The sequence below is a fragment of the Castor canadensis genome, chromosome 6 (genome assembly GCF_047511655.1).
Source record: "Castor canadensis chromosome 6, mCasCan1.hap1v2, whole genome shotgun sequence".
NCBI classification, from domain to species: Eukaryota; Metazoa; Chordata; class Mammalia; order Rodentia; family Castoridae; genus Castor; species Castor canadensis.
Window position 1 is genome coordinate 103,962,093 of NC_133391.1, and position 14,992 is coordinate 103,977,084.

A 14,992-nucleotide genomic window follows, 5' to 3' on the forward strand; every position below is an offset into this window, starting at 1 on the left:
AAATTAACATCATTGGTGATGTCATATGGACACATACATTCCTGATATGATATAATGAGAAGTGCGCTTCAGGCCGCTAATGTTTTTAGAAAACCCATAATTCTAGTCTAATAATGATGAAAATCTTGGACAAACCCAGCTTGAGGAGCATTAAATAGCATTCCTCACCAGTACTCCTTAAAACTCTTAAGGTAATGAAAAATAAGAAAGACTGATAAACAATCACAGATCAAAAGAGTCTAGAAGACATGATAACTAGATGCAAAAGGTTGTGGAATATTACTAAAAAACTGGTGAATAACCAGGCATGGAAGAGCATACTATAATCCCAGCTCTGTGGGAGGCAGAGATGGGAGGATCAGGACTTAAGTTCATTCTGGATAAAAAAAGAACTCTTATCTCAAAAAATAAGCCAGTGGGAAGAAAAGATAGGCATATCATCCCTGAGGCCAGCTCCAGGCAAATGCATTAAGAACTTATCTGAAAAATAACTAAAAGCAATAGGGGCTAGAGGTGTGGTTCAAGTGGCAGAGCACTTGCTTAGCAAGCATGAGGCCCTGAGTTCAATCTCTGATATCACACAAACACACACAAAAATGTGAAATGAGTAGTGTGTGGTTTAGTTAATAGTAATATGTAAATGTTGATTTCTTGATTTAAAAACTATATCATGGTAATGTAACATGTTAATAAGACAAAACACTAGTTGGCAAGTATACAGGGAGTTATTTTATCTTAACTTCTTCATAAATCTGAAATTTTCTAAAAGAAAAACATTCATTAAAAAGTAATTGTCATAGAGAACCCAAAAATAAGTGCTTTTATATGGTCAAATGACTTTCATAAAGGCATTTAGACCATTAATTTATTTGGGGAAAGGAGACTCAGTTCAATAAATGATGCTGAGAAAACCAAATATCTATATGGAAAAAATAAGACATGTGTAAGGTCAAGGTCCAAATCCTGAACATATACCATATGTAAATGTAACTCAAAATGTGTCAAAGGCCTAAATAAAAGGATTAAAATGATAAAACTCTTGGAAGACATAAGAGGAAAGCTTCACAAAATTGTATTTGGCAGTGACTTCTTAGATTTGACAATGCAAATGCAGGCAACAGAAGAAGAAACAAGTTAACTAGATTTCACAAAAATTTACAATAAAAAAAAACTTTTGCACATTCACTGATACTATCACTAGAGTTAAAAGGCAACCCACAGAAAGGGAGACAATCATATATTGGATAAAGGAGGCATATCCAGTATATGTAAGGAACTCCTACAACAACAATTAAAACAACCCAGGTAAATATGGACAGAACACCAGAGTACGCATTTCTCCAAAGAAGATACACAAATGGCAAAGAAGCACATGAAAGAATATTCAACATCACTAATTATTAGAGAAATACAAATCAAACTTATATGAGATACACTGCACACCCATTAGGATGACCAATATTAAAAAAAATATTTTTCAAGGATATGAAGCAACTAGAATCCTTGTCCATCACTAGTGGAAATATGAAGAGGTGTGGCCCTGTGGAAATAGTATGGTGACTCCTAGAAACATTGAACACAAAACTACCATATGGTTAAGAAAACTGCTTCTGAGTATATATCTAAAAGATAAAAACAGGAACTCAAACAGATGTTTATATATCCATGCTCATAGTACCATTATTTACAGTAGCCAAAAGGTAGAAGCAACCCAAATATACATTGACCAATGAATGGATAAAGAAAATATGATCTGCACATAAAATGGAACATTATTGAACCTTAAAATGGAAGGAAAGTCTAACATTATCTACAACAAGGATGAAACTTATATTAAACTCAGTGAAATGAACCATTATAAAATGATAAATATTGTATGATTGATTCCACTTATTATAAAGTACCTAAAATAGTCAAATTTATAGGCACAGAATAGATTGATAGTTGACAGGGGAGAAGGAATGAAAAGTTAAGTGTTTAATGAGTACAGAATTTCAACTGGAGAAGAAAATTTTCTGTAGAGATGGATAGTGATAATGAATGGATAATGAGTCACAGAACAGAACATGGCTAAATGATTTTATATATAATTTTCATTACTGTAACATGTTAACTTTGTTTTCTTGGTTTTTTGATTACTTATATTGTTGTGAATGTTTCTAGAGATAGGGATCAGGTTGCTGGACATAACAAAGCATAACAAAGGAGATAAGAAACTAGATTATAAAATTAGCCATTACTACAAAGTCAAACAGTATAAAACCAGGCAAATAAAAATTATTTAAATGTGTAAGAAAGCTAGAAAAAGCTACTTTAAGTTCATTAGGTTATTCAATTTGGGAGAATCTCTAGAGATTAGAATATCAGTCAATGTAACAAAAATAAAAGATGGTAAGTATCCTTTTTTTCCTCTGGTTATTTTTTATTAGCATATATTAGTTGTACATGGCAGGATTCATTATGACATTTACATATGTGTTTATAATGTGGCTTAATTAGATTCATCTCGTCCATTATTCACCCTCCCCCTCCTTAAAACAATTTCAATGTCCAGTTTTCATATAGGTACACAAAGTACATCCACCATATTTTCCCTCCTTCACCCCCTCCATTTACCTACCCCTTTCCCTGGTATCCTCCCCTGAACAAGACATTTTTACCTCCCTGTGCTTTATTTGGAGTATATATTGACGGTTAAAGAGGTTTTGACTTGATATTACACACATGTATATATCATGCTTTAATCAGATTAATTACCTCTATTACTTACTCTTTCTCTGTTGCTTTGCTCTATTACTCAACAGCTTTCAATGCATTTTGTCATACTTTCTTCATACACAGAAGCAACGTATTTCAATATTATTCAGTCTCTCCTCTCTTGTTCCCATAGTTCCTTAGACAGACCCACTATAACATTATCACATTCTCTCTCTCTCTCTCTCTCTCTCTCTCTCTCTATATATATATATATATATATGTATGTATATGTGTAAATATATATATGTATTTATGTATACATTTATCTTTTACGTCTAGCTTCCACACATGAGGGAAAATATTCGACCTTTGTCTTAAAAGAAAAAAAGATTTAAAAGATTCAAACAAAAATGGAAAAGCTTTTTAAAGTATACTTTCATACCACTAAGAGCCTTTTTAAAATGAATTATCTTTGTTGACACATGTACTTAAAATAAATCATATATGGAAATAATAATCTTGAAGTTAACATCTAGCAAAGTAGTAATATTTTTACTGCTTTCTTTTCTCCTGAGGATATTTTCTTATTCTCTTGATGTAATTTTCCTCATAATGCCCTCTCTTTCCCAAATTCCATCTTCTTCATTGTTTCCTCAATCAGTCAGGAACCAGGGAGATTTTGTCTGTCAGGTTGGCCAAAGGCAAGCCTTTAAACATGAAAACTAAAAGATTATTCACTCCTCATTTAACACATACTCATGAAAGGTCTACTTATGGAACTGTTGTTCTTCATATTGTATCCCAAATATTTTGTTTCTGATTTTATTTTGTCTTATAGTGTAAATATTCACTTTGATATTATTAGCCTTGTCTTTTTTTCTCTTTCTTTCCAACTGCAATGCCTTTGTTTAAAATTTTTCAGAATTCCTTTTAAGGTATTATCTCTTTATAATAACTTTTTATCTTGCATGCCAGTTCAGCACATACTCAGTTCTTGGTAAATATCTGTTGGAAGAATGAGAAGAGGTGAATCTTGATGGTACCTTCTCACCATCAATTGTATACAGAATGCTAGTTACTCTTTCCTAGGTTATAAAAACTTCAAATGTAACCAATTAACTACTCTCAAAATATTTATAAATGGTAAGTTTCAAAGTTCATTTGAAAACAAAGTCATATTTATACAAAAATATACTCTCACATTTGTCAAATTCATTAGGTTGCAAGTAACTTCTTTTAAAGCCCAAAAGCAATTACAATGTTTGAAATACACTGCTTGCATTTGATTACCAAGTTATCAATTAATGCCTAAAACATTCCACATTCAACATTGTTTAAGTTTCACAGAAGTCTAGCAAAGGAAAAGTAAGAAGTATACATCTGGTTCAGTCTCTGAGTTATAAATTTACTATTAAAATTTGACCACGCTTTAGATATGTACAAGCTTAATTGACCATGTAATTCTGAAACATGCTGTAAGGATTCTATGATAGAAAACGCATGGTTATAGGTACATACCTAAATAATGACAATAATACACATCAAATTCTACTCTTATTCAAATTTTGTTGAAAAAAAAAAGGATTACCCTTGACTCAGAGACATAATTTTTTAAAATATACCATGTGTTTTTCTTTTATAGCACATGTACAAAGCAGCCTTGATGAGAATCAGAGTATTGTTTGTTTTCTTCATTACTCTTTCCCTTATCTGTTGTTCATTCTAGGAGAGATAACCCTGACCTTTTGGGAGGTCAAAGACCATGTTAGTAGAAACCAGGGTCTGAAGAGTCCAACAAATGTAAGTGGCTGCCAAAGGGCATGAACTAGAATTCACATCATTCTGCAATGGAAACAACAGAAACTATCTCATTTTTGTCTCATAGTATCAAATACTTGCACTGGTGGTGTGGCTCAAGTAGTAGAGCTCCTGCCTACCAAGCACAAGGCCTCGAGTTCAAACTCCAGTACCTCTAAAAACAATCAAATACTTAAAAGATATCAATGCTCCTCTAGCTTGATGAATATAAGGTGAAAGGAAATAAAGAATGAAGTCTTTACTCATTTATTTTGACCCAACAGCATAGTATTTTGGCATCACAAGCCAAAAACAATAACTGTTTCTCTTTTTAATGAAAGTGGTAATAATGTGTACTAGGTAGCAGACTTACCAGTCTATAGAATTCTAAGAGAGGTCTAGGGCTGAGTGTCCAATATAGAATTTCAAAGCTATCTTTCTTTGAAAAACTCAATTTCTGATTCAGATACATTCAGGAGATTTTAGTCTAGTCCCATTTGATTATTTAAAATCACTGCAGACTATTAGATAATTTTATTTAAGATCTGACTTGGTATTCCTCATTTGCTTTCTCCTTGTCTTCAATTTTTCAACCCATTATTTTAATTTTAAATGAAACAATTTTGCTTGCTGATGAGAATTTGTTTGACCTGGTTTCTTGCATAGTGTCCTCTTTCAACCAGTCTTTTATTCCAGCTCTGCTTGGCTTTGTTTCTTCTTCTCCTTACACTACTTTTGTATATTATCCTACAGACTGCAGATAAACACATTATCAAAGCCATTCAGCCATGTCATCAGTTCTCTAAAAACTCACATCAAACATGCTTGTAAGAAAAAGTAAAGAAACAAAAATATAAAATTATCACAATATTCAACACTGCTTTCATTGCTTGTTCTTAGAATATAATTAGACATCAGAAATCATTTGGGGGTAGAATTAGTTCAAAACACTATTGGTACTCACCTTATTACATGCAACTCTGTTAGGGACTTCAGTAGAAACAAAAGCACATGATCCCTGGCTGCAAGAATAATTGAACTACAAATCATGAATAAAATCTTTAATGCTTTTAAAATTCCTTTAAATTTTAGTAAATTTGATACACTACCTACCAAAAGCTAAGATTTATGAAGAATATGTAGTAGCCATTTCATTCTTATGTTTTAACACATCAAACTCCTAAACTCATCTTCACATCTTTCTTCCTCACCAGAGCCTTTACTTCTTATACATTTGTCCACTTATATGCTCCTTAAAATTTCCAACTGCTTCTCCACTCCTACAAAGATCTCTTATCATCTTTACAAAATGCACATGCATACACACACACACACACACACACAAACCAGGCAGATTGGTGGTATTACACATTTACGCTTTCCAATATGAAGCATTTTAGCATCCTAATTCTACAACCACTTTACATGTTGCTAATTGAATCCCTTTCCAACCTCTAGAGTAGCTATTCAAAACTGTCACCAGTCTCACCCATATCCTTGGCCCCCAACTCCTCTCTTACAGACTGTTAAGGATAAACTCCTCTACTCAGTATCTCCTGTCTCTTCACAAGCCCCTCCCACCCTCAAGCATACATCTGCAAATTTACCTGTACTGGCACTCTCCTTTCTTCCTTTTCTCAGATCTAAGATCAGTCCAGTATAAATTATTTCATTGTCCCTCAGCATTGCTCTACATAATTTTATTTTTCGGATCAGCTTTTACTTATACTCTTCAGAACAGTTCTTTAAAACATTTAGTAATTTTGTTTCCACTCTACTCACAACTATATGTCCCCCTTCACCTCAGTCAACTGCTCAGTTAACTCAGACTTCATTGAGAAAATGGCAATATTTTGAAATGAAATTCATTTTCCAAATGTGTTTCCGCATATGTACAAACACTTATAAACGCACTTATTTTGGTGCCCTACTTTAATCAACTTTTTAGTCTCAGAGGGAAAAATGCAGTTCCTACCCAGTAAGAGTCATCCCTCTCCTAGAATACATCCACATTCCCTGCTTCCTTGTAAAGATTCATCTTTGTCTTGTGTGTTCAAATGCTCCCTCTCTGCTGTCTCCTTTCCTGTCACCTAAAATATTTTCAGATAGCCCATCTGCATCACCACTTTAACAAAAATAACCTCCAAATTCTCACATTGATTCTAAATCCATTTCAAATAACTAACATATTCCTTCTCATTTTCTTGGCAAATTTCTGCAACAGGTTTTTAGAAATCTTTCATGCTTCTCTTTTTTCAATCTATTATGCTTTGACTTTCACTCCATAACTTGATAGCTCCTAATATCACTAAAATTAGTAATACAATAGTCCCCCCTTTATTCATGGTTTAGCTTTTCAAGGTTTCAACCACCTGCGTTCAGCTATGATACAAAAATATTACATGAGAAATTCTAGAAACAAACAATTCTTGAGTTTTTAAGTGGCATATCTTTTTGAGTAACATGATGAAATATCACACAGCTCACCTTCATTTGGCCTGGGATGTGAATCATCATTGCTTCATCCAGAGTATCCACACTCCATCAATTCTGGATGGTTGTCACATAGTTATGATCTTAACAGATCAGCTGTCATGCTGTCACAGTGCTTATCTGCAAGTAACCCTTATTCATGGCTTTATAAATCTCCCAAGGCACAAAAGTAGTGATGGTGGCAATTTGGATATGACAAAGAAAAGCTATAGCATGCTTCCTTTAAGTGAATAGGTGAAAATTTTTAAATCAATGAAAAAGGGAAAAATTATATGTTGAGGTTACTAATGTCTACGGTAAGTTGTGTTATTAATCTATTACTATTACAGCAGGAAGTGAAAATAGGAAGATCTCAGTACAGACTGGCCTGGGCAAAAAGCAAGACTCTTTCTTCAAAATAACCAAAGCAAAAAGGGTTAGAGGCATAGCTTAAGTGGGTGAGTGCCTGCATAGCAAGCATGAAGCACTGAGTTTAAACCCTATACCACACACACACACACAAAAAAACTTACATATACACCTCTCATAGGAGGCAGCCACTCTATGCCAAGCATTTATTTAAGAGATGTGAAAGTAAATATTCCTAAAAAGGCCTATGCACACATGCTCGTAATAGCCTTATTTGTAATAGCGCCAAACTGTCACAGTCTTAATGTCTGTTAACAGGTGAATGATGCTGACAGATAAGCAAATTGTGGTAGATCCATTCAATAAAATACTATTTAATCATAAAAAGAAATTAACTATACATAAACATAAAATACAATGAATTTCAAAGTAATTAGGCTAAATGAAAAAATTCAGATCCAAAAGGTTTAGTTCTGTTTATTTAAAATTCTAGAAAATGTAAACTAATTTATAGCGACAGAAATCCAATTGGTAGAGGAACAGGGAGGTAGGAAGAATTGTACAGGAGAGGGAGCCATACTAGGGCAGGGGAACACTTCTGGGACTGATGGATATATTTATTATTTTGATGGTGCTGATGGTTTTATAGGTATATACACTTGTCAAAACTTACTAAATTACAGTTTATTAAATATCAATGATACCCCAATAAAACCCTTAAAAAGTGAAAAAAAATCTATTACTATGTCTAATTTATAAGCTAAACTTCATCATATGGATGTAAGTATAGGAAAAATACCTGTGGTTTCAGGTATTCACTGGAGATGTGGAACTCATTCTCCCACAAATAAGGGGTGATGACTAACCTTCCTCTTTTTCTTCTTCCTCCTCCTCCTCCTCTTCCTCGTTCTCCTCCTCCTCTTCCTCGTTCTCCTCCTCCTCCTTCTTCTTCTTGTCCTGGAAGTTGAACTCATGGATGTGTGCTTGCTAGGCAAGTGCTTCACCAGTTAAGCCACTCCCTCAGCCCAGCCCGGACAGTAATAACCTTCTAATTTCTACAGTGCCATCAACTGGCTCTCTTCTCATCAATTCTCCCTCCTCTCACTATCATTATTCATTTTCTTGATTCTTCCTCTAAGTCTTTGACTCTATTTTTCTTTTCTCCCTTATTTTTTCTACTTCTCGTTTGTCTGCCACTTAAATGCTAGAATAGTACAAGATTTGATCCTTGTTTTTACTCTATATTTCTCTGAGGGGCAATATATTCTGATACAGAGGTCTTAGCAAAGTCCTTTTATTATGGCTTCTTTACCACTGTTTTCAATGTCAGGGCTATTTTAAATCATCAAAAATAATTGTTAAATGTTTACTTTTGTAAAATTACCAGCTATTATCTCCTCCCTGCCAAATAAATGTAACAAAATTATTTCATCAAAAAATCTTATTCTTCATATTCAAGATTCACAAAATTCAGTCAGTTATGTTGTCCTTAAATAAAAAATCAGTCACATTTGTTCCAACTTTCCATCTCAGTGTATGGCTACAATTTAAAGGTCTCATCAGTTTGGGCACAATAGGCCCCTAACTGCTCCCCTCATGTGATTCCACCATCTTTCAGTCTGTGCTCCATTACTCCCAGAGCATCTTTCAAGAGTAAATCTAACTACAAAATACTTGTCTGTGTAAAAACAGTGAACAGCTTCCAAATGACTATACAAGCAGGTTCTGCTTGTCTTTTCCTAGTCATCACTTGCCACTCCCCACATGAATCCTGAAATCACACTATACCAAATGAAGTATAGTTCTCTTACACACAAATAAATGGCTCTCTGTTTTTGAAAATGCTATTTTTCTTTCTGTCTATATTTATTTAATGAATGCCTAATTAGTTCAGTATTCCCATTGCACCTTAAATGCACTTCCCAGAAGTATTTTTCATATATTTTTTTTTTTACAATTTTCCTTTTCTTTTGCTGCTAAAGATATCATATTTGGCCCTGGATATCAAATGCACAGTAGAATGCTGACATGGTACTCAGGAAATTTTGGTGAAGAAACAAAGGGAAATGCTGTGCACATTTAGATCATATAAAATCTTTTGATTACATTCCTTTGAAAATTGGCAAGTCCATGGAGAGAGGTGAATTCATATGTGAAACTGACTTGAATCAAAAGCAAACCTTGTGATGGCACTAGATTTTTGATACGTGAGAAATGAGTTCTTTCTATCAGATCCTCATTATCCTGCTTTAGTTAGTTAGGATTAGCCTTGCATTGTTCTCTAATATTTATTTTACCTGCAAAGTCATTCACTAGAAATTCAACTTTCTTTTCAAGATTCTTTTTAGAAAAGTCCATTGGCTTCTCCTAAGCAATACAATCATGAGCCCCCTAAAAGTAGGCAAATAATCTGTTTAAAAATAAAAACCACAAAAGTGCTTTCAATGTGCTTGTTAGCTTACCTAGCCAGATAGTTCCCTAATTTGGACTTATTTTAACTTACGAAGATTTTACATGCATTAAATTTTTAAGTGCTACAAAATAGTCTTGATCAACTGTTTTCCCTCCATAAGGTTCTACTTTAAGACCTCCATATGCTCAGCTTTAATAATCTGCTTCCAAAACCAGGAACCATTCCAAATATGAGTTATGGAAATATTGTGCTTCTTATTAAAAACAACATGAAAGGAAATATCCGAAGCCCAGGTATCAATCAGTAAAACACACAGTGGCAGATCCACGTGAAAGGTTTTGTATGAAGAATTACTGCTTAAAATCACTTTTACTGTGGCAGTTTAACTGGTTTCACAAGAAGTGAAAATTGCTGTGACAAATATGTCACTATAGAGGTCAAATGGTAATTTGCACATGCTAAACAGCTCAGCAGGAAATTACATGTGATCCTCAAAATCACTAGCATTCCCACCAGAAATCATTTTAGAAGACATGAAGGTCACATGGATTGTGTTAAGAATAAAACTCTTTCAAACACATGTTCCTCCCTCCCCCTTGGGAGGAGGAAATTGAAGGTATGGACGGAGATTTGATCAAGGTATTTGAAGTTAGGGAAAAAGGAACTAAAGAATAATGTCATCTAACACCAGTAGAAAAAAAGTCTACTTAACTTACTTGAGCCTCTTAATTCTATCACTTTATATTAGTAAAATGCAGTTATGTTTACTTATGTTTTATCAAGAAAAATAAAATATGAAAAAAAGGAAAAATTCCTGAGGTAGGTAAATGCCACCTGGAAAGGATTTGCTGTGCTCTCTTAGCAGATTTGCTTCACTTGCATATACCCACTATGGAAAGTTAGATTTGAGTTAGGGGTCTTGTGCTCTCATGTGAATGGAGGTATAATGGAAGACAAATGGTCTTTAGCACGCTTCTTCTTATCATCATACATTGAAGAATGCTACATTTTGTTAATGACTACAAGTAAACAGAAGTACTTTGCATATGCAGAACAAAACACCCTGGAACTATACATATTTTCTTCCAATAGCAAAGTCTTGTGAAATACCTCTCAGGTCAAAAAGCTCCAGGAATAAATAGTACGCTTTAATAAGGAACTCTATTTGTAACAATCTAACCTGTAAATAACAAACAAACAAACAAAAAGCTTTTCCTTCTCATTTCTTCCCAGTCTTTCCTCCAGTCTCAAACAAAGTCTCATACATCTGAAAATATGGTCATCCACTGAATGATTCTTTATTGAGCATATATTTTCTCCCAAGGACTGTGCCATATTAGGGAATAGTTATAGCCAAGATACATAGTCCTTCTTCTCAAGAAGACTTTAGTTTAATGGGAAGTACAAATGAGGCTGATAAGAGAGAGGGAATTTAAGTTGTTATGAGAGCATTAAGAATAATTATCTAGCCCAAAGTGAGTGATGGGAAAACTTTCTGGAAGAAGAGACAAGAAAGCTAAGATCTGAAGAGTATAGGGGTGGAAGTAGAAGTAGAAAAATGCCCCAGTCAATAAAACACTGCAATGTTCTAAAAGTGGTATGTAGCCTGGTTTACTCAAGAAAATATTTTTAAAACATCTAAAACATGAAACTCACAGAAAAACCATCTGAGCAATTATGTTGGAATGGGTTGAGATAGAGTACCTTGAAAGCCATAGGCCTCTGCAGGTTTTCTAGAGGAGTTAGAAATAAGCTTTGCACTTTAAAACATCTTGACCGAATCACAGATGAGGAATGGCCAAGTCTAGAGGCTAAGAAGCCATTAGAAAACTGTTTCAGTGACCAGTGAAGCATGACTGAAGCATGGATGAGATCTGAGGCAGTGAGCAGCGATAGCCAATCATGTCCTGCACAGAAAATGATTTATATAGGATGGAAGCTGTCTAGAGGGATAGGGATTGAGGATGTGCATTGAGAGCCATATAGATGCTATAGAAACTATGGTACTAAATGAGTGCACTAAGTGAGAAAAGGACCAACAACTGAGACCAGAGAAAGTTCAAATTTAACTAGCATTTAGAAGAACCTATAAAAACTAAGAAAATTAATTTTAAGAAAAGCAGAAGACAAGGATTCAAAAGCCAAGAAGAGGAATGTTTTAAAGAAACTCGTGTTCCACAACTTCCAAGGTTTCTGAAAAATAAAGCACAATGCAGAAAGAACTATTCATTTTTAGGCTGATTTCCATTTTATTTTCTCAGTCTCAAGTATATCTATTTTATTGGCTTGTATTAAGTTACACATAGTAAGGGGATTCATTGTGCTATTTCTATGCATGCGTATAATGTACTTTGATTATACTTTCTTCAGGCTACATATGACAGAATACCTATCACCAACACTGTACCGAATGGGGAGAAACAGAAAGTATTTCCTCTAAAATTAGGAATGGGACAAAAGGTGTCCATTCTTTCCCTTCGTATTCAACATAGTTACTGAATTCTTAGCAAAAGGAATGAGGCAAGAGAAAGAAATGAAAGGAACATAAATAGGCAAAGAAGAAATCAAACTCTCCCTATCTGTAGATATGATCCTATACTTAAAGGACTCTAATGATTCTACTAAATGACTCTTAGATCTTATATAGACTTTCAGCAAAATAGCAGATATGAAAATCAACATACAAAAGCCAGTATATTTTCTATATACCAACAAAGAACTTACTGAAAAAGAACTCAGGAAAGCAATTCTATTTGCAGTAGCTTCAATAAATATCCTTAGCATAAACTTAACAAAAGATGTTTAAAACCTCTACAATGTGAACAATAAAGCACTGAAAAAATTGTACGAGACACTAGAAGATGGAAAGACCTCCTGTGTTCATGGATCTATGAATACAATCCCCATTAAAATTCCAAAGATATTCTTCACAGATTAAGAAAAAAATCTTAAAATTCATATGGAAATGCAAAAGACTGTAAATAGCAAAAGTAATCCTAAGCAAGAACAATGCGGATAGCATCACAACACCTGAATTTAAACTATACTACAGAGCAATAGTAACAAGCCAGCATGGTACTGGTACAAAATAAGATGCATAGACTAAAAGAATAAAATATAACACCCAGGATTATTCCCAAGCAAGTACTGCCAGGATTGAAACTAGTTCCTTATCCTTCACCCTGTACAGAAATCAACTCAAAATGGATCAAAAACTTTAATGTAAAAGTTAAAATTTTGAAACTACTAGAAAAGAACATAGGAGAAACACTTCAAGATATTTTCACAGGTGAGGACTTTCTGAATAACACACTAATAGATCAGGAAATAAGAGCAAGGGTTGACAGATGGGATTATAATTAAATTACAAATCTTCTGCATAATGAATTAAACAAATCATAAACAATGTGAAGAGACAGCCTACAGAATGGGAGTTTTTGCCAGGTATTCATCCAATAAAGGATTAATATCCAGAATACATAAAGAATTCAAAAAATTAAGCACCCAAGTAACAATCTAAATGATACACAGGCAAATGAACTGAGCAGACAATTTTCAAATGAAGAAGAACAAATGGCCAATAAATACATGAAAAAAATGTTCAATATCCTTTGCCATCAGGTAAAAGCCAACAAAAACTACATTGAGATTCCACCTCACCCCATTCAGAAGGGCTTATCATCAAGGAAACAAATAACAACAAAATGTTCCGGATGGGAGTGAACTCTTACTCACTGCTGGTGGGAATGTAAATTAGTGTACCCACTTGAAAATCAGTATGGTGGTTCCACAAAAAATAGAAAATAGAACTCCCATGGGATATAGCCATAACACTTCTGCATATTCTTTGATTCTCCCAAGAATAGTTTTATAGCTATAAAGATAGCTATGAAGATAGCTACAGAGATAGCTTTATAACCATTTTTGTTGCAGCCCTATTTACCATAGCCAAATTAGGTGTCCATCAATGAGTGAATGATATACACAGTGGAGTTTTACTCAGGCATTAAGAAAAATGAAATCATGCCATTTGCTGGAAAACAGATGGAACTGGAGATCATCATGTTAACTGAAATGATTCCTAGTAGTGGCACCCGTTGTTAAATTTGTTTGACTTTCACAAAGTGTGAAACTGGACTGATTTAGGATTGGTCCAATTAGATTTAGCCAGTATCGAACCTTTTCAGAGAAGGTATGATAGAAGATCAAGGAGGCTGGAGGTGTGGCTCAAGCAGTAGAGTACCTGCTTGGAGCTCCCACTTAGCAAACATGAAGCACTGAGTTCAAATTTCCTCATTAGTTCCAAAAAAATTAATGGGACAAGACAGTTATTGATAGAGCACCAGAGTTGAACTGGAAAGCATGTGAAGACAAATGCAAACTATTCAGAAAGGTAAATGTAAGAGGCAAAGCCCACAACATCCCACATTTCTCAGAAACTGTGTGGTAAATAGGGAACAGGAGATACAAAACTTAGACATCATCGAGTGGAATTGTTGAATTCAATACTTCGGAAGAAGTTTGCTATTTTAGCAAAATCCAGCATGCAGCAATGGAATAAGATAGCAGAAGTGGCTTAAAAAAAAAAGGTCACACTGACATCAAAAGTGAGGAACTGAAAGTGTGGGTCTTTGGATAGGCAAGTCATCCAAGTGGATTTTAAAACTCTCCAGAAGGGCAGCAGGATTTGTGCTTGAAGTAAGTCAATAATTAGGTACTGAAATTTTCATTGAAAGAAGGAGGTGGGATTTTAAAAGATGACTTTAGTAATTTCATAGTTGCACAAATAAAGAATTATTTCAACTTGTAATAAATGTTTTTGGCAGTCCTGGGGTTTGAACTTAGGGCTTCAAGCTTGCTAGCAGGCACTCTACCACTTGAGTTACCCCACGAACCAGTTTTGGTCTGATTATTTTGGAGCTAGGATCTTGCATTTTTCCTAGGCCATCCTGGACTGACGTCCTCCTGTTATGCTTCCCGCCATCTAGGATGTCAGGCACATGTTACCATGATGCCCAGCTTTTTTTCTTTGAGATTGGGGTCTAACAATCTCCCCCACCACTTCTGTCTGGCCTCAAACCACAGTCTTCCCAATCTCTGCCTTTCAAGTAACTAGTAATACAGACTTGAGACACTGGTGCCTGGCTTCAACGTGAAATTCTGCCTCTCTGAGGAAATACTATAACTCAATAATATTTGCTATTTCACACGGATGTTGATATTAATTGAAATACGATTGTTGGG

At 34.5% G+C, this 14,992-nt stretch overlaps 1 long non-coding RNA gene across 3 annotated transcripts in view; it reads right to left on the reverse strand.

The window, feature by feature from the left end:
• Positions 1 to 2,398: 2,398 nt before the first annotated feature.
• Positions 2,399 to 14,992, reverse strand: part of LOC109695252 (uncharacterized) — a 220,695-nt gene continuing 208,101 nt past the window's right edge. For all 3 annotated transcript variants that reach the window (XR_012449116.1, XR_012449117.1, XR_012449120.1), the window contains 3 exons: positions 6,982 to 8,292; positions 5,459 to 5,516; positions 2,399 to 3,702 (listed from right to left, as the gene is read on the reverse strand). This is a non-coding gene — a long non-coding RNA (uncharacterized lncRNA). The remainder of the gene's footprint in view (positions 3,703 to 5,458; positions 5,517 to 6,981; positions 8,293 to 14,992) is intronic.